The 10,977-nt window shown below is 42.2% G+C and overlaps 1 long non-coding RNA gene across 3 annotated transcripts; it reads left to right on the top strand.

The window, feature by feature from the left end:
- The first annotated feature begins 3,798 nt into the window (after positions 1-3,798).
- Positions 3,799-10,566, top strand: LOC149972077 (uncharacterized). 3 transcript variants are annotated; one of them, XR_016491913.1, is made up of 4 exons: positions 3,799-3,993; positions 5,344-5,415; positions 10,103-10,182; positions 10,304-10,566. It is a non-coding gene; the product is annotated as an uncharacterized LOC149972077 (long non-coding RNA). The 3 variants fall into 3 exon arrangements; XR_016491912.1 differs by lacking the exon at positions 10,304-10,566 and having other exon boundaries at positions 3,855-3,993; positions 10,103-10,207; XR_016491914.1 differs by lacking the exons at positions 10,103-10,182; positions 10,304-10,566 and adding an exon at positions 6,115-6,248 and having other exon boundaries at positions 3,855-3,993.
- Positions 10,567-10,977: the final 411 nt, after the last annotated feature.

Here is a 10,977-nt window from a genome sequence, read left to right as displayed (position 1 = left end):
GTAATTGTGTAAGGCACATTTTGCTCCCTTTATTCATAGCCTAAAACCTAGACTACTGTTCAGGTGCCTGCCTAAGACTGCATCCACAATCTACTCCAGAAAGGATCATGAAACATTTTTAATAGCTGGTTCTGAGATAAAACATCAGATGGCTTTAAACAGCTACAGTGATATTAGGTAGACTGGGAAACAGTGTCAAAACCAAGTCATTCACAAAATAACATTACTCAAATCCTTTCACATGTAGGCTACAAGGAGCCTTGCCACATCTGTTACAACCACTGTGTTACAACCACTCTGTTACAACCACTCTGTTATAACCACTCTGTTACAACCACTCTGTTACAACCACTATGTTACAACCACTATGTTACAACCACTCTGTTACAACCACTCTGTTACAACCACTCTGTCTCCTCTGTTGGGCCAGTTAGGGAAGATATGTGGCATTGCTCCTTGTAGCCTACATGTGAAAGGATTTGAATAATGTTATTTTGTGAATGACTTGGTTTTGACACTGTTTCCCAGTCTACCTAATATCACCTTAAACATGTTTTGAACATCAAAACAGCTCCATTGCTTTAACAGTCCTACTTACAAATACTAATTCTGATGTAGAATACAGAGTGTTTAGACATTGTAACTGAGCTGTTTAAAGCCATCTGATGTTTTATCTCAGAACCAGCTATTAAAAATGTTCCATGATCCTTTCTGGAGCAGATTGTGGATGCAGTCATGGTTGGGTGAGCGTTACAATCATAAAGTTAACACCAGATGAAATTGACATAAAACACACACTGTTTGTCGGTTCACTTTATGATAAAGCTTTCCATTTATGAAATTCTAGTCTTCCATTCCAGGGAAAATGTGAATATTTTGTAGTCAATTGAGCAAATGGAATAATAAAATGCAGTGTTTTTTGAACAGAAAACAACTGATGATTCTTCTATGATTATATATCTATACTGTGCTATGATGACTATTACAGGTAGGTTGCAAATAGCTGGACTTTTAACTGCTTTCCATTGAACCATAATTTGTATAAACTGACTATACCAAATATTAGGAACACCTTCCTAATATTGAGTTGCGTCCACCCCCTTTTTTTTTTTTACCTCAAAACAGCCTCAATTCATCGGGGCATGCTCTTCGCGGTGTCGAAAGCATTCCACAGGGATTCTGGTCCATGTTGACTCCAATGCTTCCCACAGTTGTCAAGTTGGCTGGATGTCCTTTGGGTGGTGGAACAATATTGATACACACGGGAAACTGTTGGAAACCCAGCAGCGTTGCAGTTCTTGTCACAAACCGGTACACCTGGCACCTACTATCATATCCAGTTCAAAGGCACTTAAATCTTTTATCTTGACCATTCATCCTCTGAATGGCACACATACACAATCCATGTCTCAATTGTCTTAAGGATTAAAAATCCTCCTTTAACCTCCCCTTCATCTACACAGATTGAAGTGGATTTAACAACTGACATCAATAAGGGTTAGCTTTCACCTGGTTAGTTAATTTAGTAAATATTTTATTAACTCTATTTCTTGAACTGCATTGTTGGTTAAGGGCTTGTAGGTAAGCATTTCCCAGGTAAGGTTGTATTCGGCGCATGTAACAAAAACAATTTGAATTTATTTGATTTCATGTCATGTGAAGTGCAGGTGTTCCTAATGTTTTGTACACTCAGTGTACATCGGCACATAGCCTACAGCATTTGTACAGCATGTGTAGCGGACATGAGTCAGGCACAGTTGCTCATGGTCATGTGATGAGGTAGCCCTGGGTGCAAACTTCATTGTTAAACTCAGACACTCACATTTTACAGTCTCACATTGAATAGGCCTTTGGGTGACATTTTACTAGTATGTATATTACATGAGTTGTCCTGAGAGGATGTTGAGGATTTGACTGTTTATTCCCAAATAGTCCCATTGCAACATAGGTTTATATGCATCCGTGTGAGGGTGGTTGCTCTGCTATTCAGATAGATTATCTTCAAAGTCAAATGACGATATCAGTTAGTCCAAATATGTTTGCTAACCGAACCAGCATCTGTAGGATTGCGTCCCTGCCGCCTCATTAAGTTGTGTTTAGAATGAGAACCGCATCATGTAAGGATAGAACTATCCAGCAACTCAAGCTTTCCATTGACCCTGTATTTTAACATTCAGCATTCACCATGGGTTTCCATCCCACTTGGCACAGCAGATGCTCAGGTAACCTTCAAAGGCCATTCGACGTGTAAAAGTAAATTAAGAAATCAAGTCTAGACATTCCGCTAACCACAGGGAAATTGGCAGAGTAGCACTGGTTCATTTTGCGACGTAGAGATCGGACCGATCAGAACTATATTCAGCCTTACGAGTCCCCTACTAAACGTTACATGAAGGAGTGCGTCAGGGGTGTGCTATTTACCCTCGCTAATAATACCCCGTTTCTCACAGGATGACATACTGTAACTGACCGGCAGCCAGGCAGGCGGCTGACCGCACAACGTATGCATGATGTCGTTTAAGGACACATTTCCTGATCAGCCTCTGCGATAGCACTGTTTCAATAACCTCCAGAGAGATCAAGCCCTTTACTCATTGAAAGAGCTGGATATGCTTCTTTAAGCACTAAAAGCCATAATTACAGACAGTGTATTCCTACATGATAGAGAATAAAGTTCTTTTTTACAGCTTATTAAGTTTATGTAGGATGGAAGTATCTGAACTTAGAGGTCCTTGTTGCCAAAGAGTGAGGGGAGAGAGAGAGTCCAAACCCTTATTCTGCCTCGGCTTGTCAAAAAATTCAAGTGAAAAGAAGGCTCTGAGTTTTTTGCAAAACCAATAATTGCATGTTTCTCAACACCGGCCTTCAGTTGCCAAATGTTCTCTGAAAAAAAAACTGTAGCTATTATTCTGCTGCTTTTTCTCAGACAATATTACAATTATTGTCCATGGTTGCACTTACAAATGTAAATGTTCTGCAAGAGCAAATGAGGCATGAATACACATTCGGGATATTTCTATTTGTACCCCGTATTGTTCATAGGCCTACAACACCCAATGCATTACATGTCCTTTACTAAATGTGCATTCCTTTTAAAAGCAGAAGAAAACTTACAATAGTAAAAAACCTACAGTTACACACACATGACCCTGAGGGGGTCAAAAGTTCAGAAGTCAAAGGGAAGCCACCAGGGGACCACCATCCCTGTCTGACAGTATTCTGAGGCCTCTTTGTGTAACAGAGTGGTACTGTGGTAACCAGGAGGTAAACCCAGCAGGAAGAGGACCCCCTGAGGCTTAACCAGCCTCGCTCAGTGGTTCATCCCTGTGGAGGGTGGCTCAATGGCTAAGTGGCCATGTGTCAGGGCTAGGAATGATGGATGACCAATGATCAAAGGAGGAGGAAGAGAAAAGAGAGTGATGGTCTTATTATGCCATCAGTAAAGGTACTAATTACGTACTACTGACAAGACTCAGGCCCTTTGGCCCTAGTGTGACGTGTTTTAATGGTTTTTATTCTTAACTTTAAAAGTTAAGTCACATGACTTGACAAACTTGACAAACATGATGACTTGCAACTCGACTTTGATTTTAACACCAATGACTCGTGACTTAACTTGCAGTTGAGCCTTTTGACTTGAACTGACTTGATACCCTCCCCAAGCCCAAATGTTAAAAATGATGCTATTAAAAAAGTGTGCAGCGCATCAACTCTCTTTAAGAATTTAAGATTACAGATTGAATCAGACAGCAGCCAATCAAATTGTGCCAGCTGAGAAAACGTTGCGCGTGGCAGTGCAGAGGAATGTCGGTGGGTGAATTCAGTCGGAGCCTTTGGAAAGATGATACCCAAAATGATTATTTCCGGATATAAAGACTACACTGTCGTCAACAAAAAACGGATTGCAACTTGCAAAACATGCGGGAAGAAAATTACAGACGGAGGATCAACAACTTCCAACTTTGTTTGACATTTGAACCTGCACAAAGAACGGTAAATCGTGGCTAATGTAGCCGACAGCTATATATAACTTTGCTAGTGTAGCATATAGGCTAACATAACATTAAATGAATGAACCTCCACACAGTCAGTCAGTGCGGGAACGTGATCATTGCACCCAAGATTGAGCTACAACTGGCTAGGCAGTTGGTAGCCTAAATCCTGCCTGGTGTTACTGCTGTTCCTATAACCATTGACATACATTAGCCTACTGTAACCACACAGAGAGAGTGTGTGTGTCTGTGCGTGTGTGTGTGTGTGTGTGTGTGTTAAGGTTTGGCGATTGTGTACATGCCTACATTGCCCCAATTGCGATCCTCGATAGTTGATAGCTATGGGGGGTACCAATGTATTTACATGGAAATATGTTTATTTGGAAAGTAATAAATATATATATATATATATATATATATATATATATATATATATATATATATATATATATATATTTTTTTTAAAGCATTCATTATATGCGTAAATGTAATATACTAACTATTACTCTTGTTAAAAATATGAAATGGTATTACATTTGGTGAAGAGCACATTATGACTTGTTTAGGACTTGAAACTCTAAGTTTAGGACTTGAGACTTGACACAGACTTGCCTGTCTTGACTTGAGACTTGACTTGGGACTGGAGTGCTAAGACTTGAGACTTACTTGTGACTTGTAAAACAATGACTTGATCCCACCTCTGTAAATTATTATTAACTTTGAAAACAAAGGCTGTGTTGTAAATAACAGAAGAAAAGAAGAGATTGCCCAGTAAAAACAAAGTAAAAGTCAAAAGTAAAATGTGGATGCTGAGTAATTATCAGTTGATAGCCAGCCACATGTTACATCATGAAGTAGTTGTAAGTCCTAGATATTTAGTCCACACTAGACTTTGAGAACATATATTTTGAATGCGGTAAAGAGTCGGCACAAACTCACAAAGCAACATAATGTACCTAACATCTGGTGAGTTCATTCAAATGATCAGGGAAGAGCAGGAACAACGAGTTTTATTCTCTCAACAAAGTATGCTAATTCTATGGAAAATGGCCACTTTTTCCAGCACTTTTTCTCCTTTTGATTCGCAATATGTAAAGTCAGTGAATATACTGTAGGCTATGTCTGTGGTTTGAGACCAGAGTCCTATCCATCCCTATTATTCCAAACATCAGGATACTGTAGTATGGCAAGGTGGTGGGAAATACATTAACTCTGCTGTGCTGCCTTTGCCTCTACTCTGTTCCAGTGTCTGTCATGGATCCCCTGCTAAGATATTTAAGATCTGTTTGTGGTTGCCCAATTTTCTTGAGGTTGCAAGAGTAATTCATTTCTTGCCTCTCTCACTCCTCAGGATTTTGGAGAACATCAGAGGATACCGTGGCCATCTATGAGGTTGCGGAAGACATAGTTCCCTTATTTGATGGTCAGTGTTGAGAGAACATGGACATTCACTTTTTTTTTGCTTTTAATGTTCTTCCACTGGAATCTCAATCCAACTACTTGTCAGCTCAAATTGGTTATTGGTTATCAATTGGTTATGAAACTCTTTAAGGATCCTGAATGCAGTCCAGTACAACGCAAGAAAAATCCGAAAGATAGAATTGTACATTTTTAGAGCTGTTTAAGACAAATTTGTTGTATATTTCCAGGTTAATATCAGTGCCAATAGTCCTGACCCCTTATTAAACTATTAATAGACAACATCAATGATGGAAATTCACAGCAATTTGGACTGGTTTCCCCAAATCACTGGATTCCCACATCCCTGGATCAACCGTCTATATTTAGACTTCATTCACAAGGCCGATCCGGATGCTAATAAAGCTTTGCGGCCTGCAAATCACGTCCAAAATATACAGTATGAGGACACTTTAATAAGATGCCCACTAGCTTTTACTGTCAGCTTTGTATGAACTCGGAGAACCCTTACACCACAACCCTTGATCGTACTGTAAATAAGATTTGATAAGGGATACCTAATAGGGCAGACCTTTTTTCGTGAACATTTATTCAGGTGCTTCCTGTTCAATGAAAAGCTGGGTGAAATCTTAAATTCATCTCTACACACGGATTAATAGCCAATCTGGAGGAGATCCTTCTTATCCTGTTCCTCTCCTGACAGACAGAGAGTGGAGATCCAAACCCTATCAGGCAACATAATGACTCCCATCTCCAGCTTGCTGCCTGCGTCATGTCTCAAAGACACAGCCTTAACACAATTAGGGAGATTCTGGTAAAGCCTCCACTGCACGGAACACCATGAAAATGCATTGGTCTTCAAGGAATGTATGGTCTGTTCAACTTCTTTGTAATCTTTGGGAAGGGAAAGGGGATACTTAGTCAGTTGCACAACTGAATGCATTCAACCAAAATGTGTTTTCCGCATTAAACCCAACCCTTCCAAATCAGAGGTTTGGGGGGCTGCCTTAATCGACGTCATCGGCGCCCGGGGAGCAGTTGTTGTTGGGGGTTAACTGCCTTGCTCAAGGGCAGAAGGTCAGTTTTACCACCTTGCTGGCTCAGAGATTCAAACCAGCAACCTTTCATTTACTGGCCCAACGCTCTTAACCGCTGGGCTATTTGCCGCCTAAGTTTTGGGAAGAGAAGAGTGGAGCGGAGGGTGTTTTTGAAACAAATAACACAGTTCTGACATGGGGCTTTGACAGTGGGTTCTGACATGGGGCTTTGACAGCCCCTAACCCTAACCCTAACCCCCACACTCTTACAAAAAAAGGGTTTCAAAAGGGTTCTTCTGCTGTCCACATCGTCCCAGTCGGTATAAGAAAGATAGAACGTCGCGGCCCTAACCGCCTGTGTGGAAAACAACCTGTGGTTACCAAGGTTACATTGGTTCACAGCAAAAACTTTTTCTGGTTGTCTGCATATTTTAGTCAATTAGAAAACTACATTTAAGAAAAGAACAAGTCTAAAGATGACTTTTCAACATTGCCTGCTCCCGAGCATTCTCACTACTTAGAAAAACGGAATATTGTAGGGCTTCCCTCATGCTCAAACAAGTGAGTGCTAGCTAGGTAGCCAAGAACAACGACAAAAACAAACAGACTATACAGCTACAAGTAATGAGTGGAGTTACAAACAGACTATACTAGACAAGTTAAATGTCTTACCTGTGATGAAATGTTTTCCACACAAATAGCTATGTGTAACAGTTAGCCTACTTGGACACCGGGTCCCTACATTTCCCACACTCCCATGCAGAATGGCCTGAAGCCACAGGGCTCTTGTCGCAGGCTCTTTTTACCTACGTGGGGGCATTGCGAACTGTAGGTTTGGATTTTTTAAACCTGGTTACATGTACATTGAACAACACAGGAGCTTTTCGGCATGTCTTGTTATTTTTGTAAAAACAAACAATTGGCGACGAAGTTTGCTCTTTTACAATAGGGGTCAATAGGAAAGAATGTTAGTTGACCCCAATTTGTGGGCGTAGTGGAGGTGAATTCCTTATTATTACGTGAATATCGACCCGGAGTATAGGATAACCCTCTTTGGTTCCAGATAGAACCGTTTTTGATTCTAGATATAACCCTTTTGAGTTCCATGTAAAACCCGATGTGGAAAGGGTTCTTCAAAGGGTTCTCCTATGGGGACAGCCAAGGTTCTAGATAGCACATAGTTTGTGTACATAGTTTGTGCTGTTGGGAAGGGGTAAAGAGGTGCTTTAGTTTTCCACCAAAGGAAAGCCTTTAACGTCCAGAACCAGAACCATTGAATGAAACAGGAACTGGTTTCAATATAATTGGCTGTTGGAAAGTTCACAGGCTCTCTGTGCTGGCATCATGTCCATGTTCCAAGACCTCTAATTGCATTATTAATCATCTATATGTTGAGCTGAAGCTCTCTTTTAACAGTACATGGCAGACATCCTCAAACCAATGAAAATTATAATAACAGCATGTGAGACTTGCAAAACTGCACGCAGCCCCACAAATGCCATTCCATTCTATTTCAAAATGGTTGATCACAAGCTCTCCACTGAGAGTTGACGCAATGATGCATCATAGCACAAAACAGAAGCCACAGGGGTGATTTGGACAACTGGGTGGGTTTCACTGACCCGTTAGCTAGATCAGCTTAAACGGTTGGCAAATAAAACTTGTAGACACTGTGTGGGACTTCTCTGGGTGTCCAATACATCTGAGTGATGGCTTATATACTGTAGGTTTACACATACAGTACATGTACAGCATGCACAGTGGCAAATGGTTTAATCGTATTCAAAGGAAAGAAGCTCAAATGTTCTCAAAAGAGATCTTGCAGGTGTAGGGTTAGCCTCTGAGCATTTTGAATTTACTCCAGAAATTGTTGGTGCACCGCATAATTATTTTACTCGCAAGGAAAGCTGTAAGATTGTTGTATTCTGTATTATAATTTTTGTAACTTTATACTAGATGGCAGGTGCCTGGTGGTTAGAGCGTTGGACTAGTAACCAGCAGGTAGCCTGGTGGTTAGAGCGTTGGACTAGTAACCAGCAGGTAGCCTGGTGGTTAGAGCGTTGGACTAGTAACCAGCAGGTAGCCTGGTGGTTAGAGAGTTGGACTAGAAACCAGCAGGTAGTCTGGTGGTTAGAGCGTTGGACTAGTAACCAGCAGGTAGCCTGGTGGTTAGAGCGTTGGACTAGTAACCAGCAGGTAGCCTGGTGGTTAGAGCGTTGGACTAGTAACCAGCAGGTAACCTGGTGGTTAGAGCGTTGGACTAGTAACCAGCAGGTAGCCTGGTGGTTAGAGAGTTGGACTAGAAACCAGCAGGTAGTCTGGTGGTTAGAGCGTTGGACTAGTAACCAGCAGGTAGCCTGGTGGTTAGAGCGTTGGACTAGAAACCAGCAGGTAGCCTGGTGGTTAGAGCGTTGGACTAGTAACCAGCAGGTAGCCTGGTGGTTAGAGCGTTGGACTAGTAACCAGCAGGTAGCCTGGTGGTTAGAGCGTTGGACTAGAAACCAGCAGGTAGCCTGGTGGTTAGAGCGTTGGACTAGTAACCAGCAGGTAGCCTGGTGGTTAGAGCGTTGGACTAGAAACCAGCAGGTAGCCTGGTGGTTAGAGCGTTGGACTAGTAACCAGCAGGTAGCCTGGTGGTTAGAGCGTTGGACTAGTAACCAGCAGGTAGCCTGGTGGTTAGAGCGTTGGACTAGAAACCAGCAGGTAGCCTGGTGGTTAGAGCGTTGGACTAGAAACCAGCCTGGTGGTTAGAGCGTTGGACTAGAAACCAGCAGGTAGCGTGGTGGTTAGAGCGTTGGACTAGAAACCAGCAGGTAGCCTGGTGGTTAGAGCGTTGGACTAGAAACCAGCAGGTAGCCTGGTGGTTAGAGCGTTGTACTAGTAACCAGCAGGTAGCCTGGTGGTTAGAGCGTTGGACTAGTAACCAGCAGGTAGCCTGGTGGTTAGAGCGTTGGACTAGAAATCAGCAGGTAGCCTGGTGGTTAGAGCGTTGGACTAGTAACCAGCAGGTAGCCTGGTGGTTAGAGCGTTGGACTAGTAACCAGCAGGTAGCCTGGTGGTTAGAGCGTTGGACTAGTAACCAGCAGGTAGCCTGGTGGTTAGAGCATTGGACTAGAAACCAGCCTGGTGGTTAGAGCGTTGGACTAGTAACCAGCAGGTAGCCTGGTGGTTAGAGCGTTGGACTAGTAACCAGCAGGTAGCCTGGTGGTTAGAGCATTGGACTAGAAACCAGCCTGGTGGTTAGAGTGTTGGACTAGTAACCAGCAGGTAGCCTGGTGGTTAGAGCGTTGGACTAGAAACCAGCCTGGTGGTTAGAGCGTTGGACTAGTAACCAAAAGGTTCCAAAATCTAATCCCCGAGCTGACAAGGTATAAATATACCATTCTGCCCCTGAAGAAGGCAGTTAACCCGTCATTGAAAATAAGAATTTGTTCTTAACTGACTTGCCTAGTTAAATTAAGTGTTGAGAAAATGTGGATTTACCATCAAGACAGTTTTTGTCCCTGTTGTAAAGGTAATGTGTCCACCAATGTATCTGTATATTTGAAGAGATGTTGACTAACATATTAAAATATGATTTTATGGAAACGCATGATGTTTTCAAATCTATTTAGCTCTCTAGCAATGTCTGACGTGACTGTTGGCTTTTCTCAGGGTTTTTCCTCCCATGGCATTGGAGGACGACACGGAAAGGCAAGGCTTTTCAAGTAGCTTGTGTCTGGTGCAGGAGCAGAGTAAGGACTGGACAATTATTAGTCATCATGTCCCATATAATCCTGTCACTACATATATATCACAGCACCTGGACATTCCACAGACACACAGAAAGACACACACATCATTTTTCAATTCCAGATGCACGCCGGTTACCTGAACTAACCCCATACAACAATTGAGAGCATACTGTCGGACTGTATCACCGTCTGGTATGGCAACTGCAACCCCCGCAACCGCAGGGCTCTCCATAGGGTGGTGCAGTCTGCCCAACGCATCACGGGGGGGAAACTACCTTCCCTCCAGGACACCTACAGCACCCGATGTCATAGGAAGGCCAAAAAGATCATCAAGGACAACAACCACCCGAGCCACTGACTATTCACCCCGCTGTCATCCAGAAGGCGAGGTCAATACATCAGAGGTGGGACCGAGAGACTGAAAAACAGCTTCTATCTCAAGGCCATCAGACTGTAAAATAACCATCACTAGCACATTAGAGGCTGCTGCCTAGATGCATAGACTTGAAATCATTGACACTAGTCACTTTAATAATGTTTACAAAATTTGCATCACTCTTCTCATATGTATATACTATATTCTATCCTATTCCACTGCATCTTAGTCTATGCCGCTCTGACATTGCTCGTCCATACACTTATATATTCTTAATTCCATTCCTTCACTTAGATTTGTGTGTATTGGGTATATGTTGTGGAATTGTTAGATATTACTTTTGAGATATTAATGCAATGTTGGAGCAGGAAACGCAAGCATTCCGCTACACCCGCAATAACATCTGCTAAACACGTGTA

This window comes from Oncorhynchus mykiss, chromosome 25 (assembly GCF_057628025.1).
Source record: "Oncorhynchus mykiss isolate SJ-2025 chromosome 25, ASM5762802v1, whole genome shotgun sequence".
Lineage (NCBI taxonomy): Eukaryota > Metazoa > Chordata > Actinopteri > Salmoniformes > Salmonidae > Oncorhynchus > Oncorhynchus mykiss.
The sequence above is the reverse complement of the archived record's forward strand: the minus strand, read 5'-3'. Positions and strand labels throughout refer to the sequence as shown.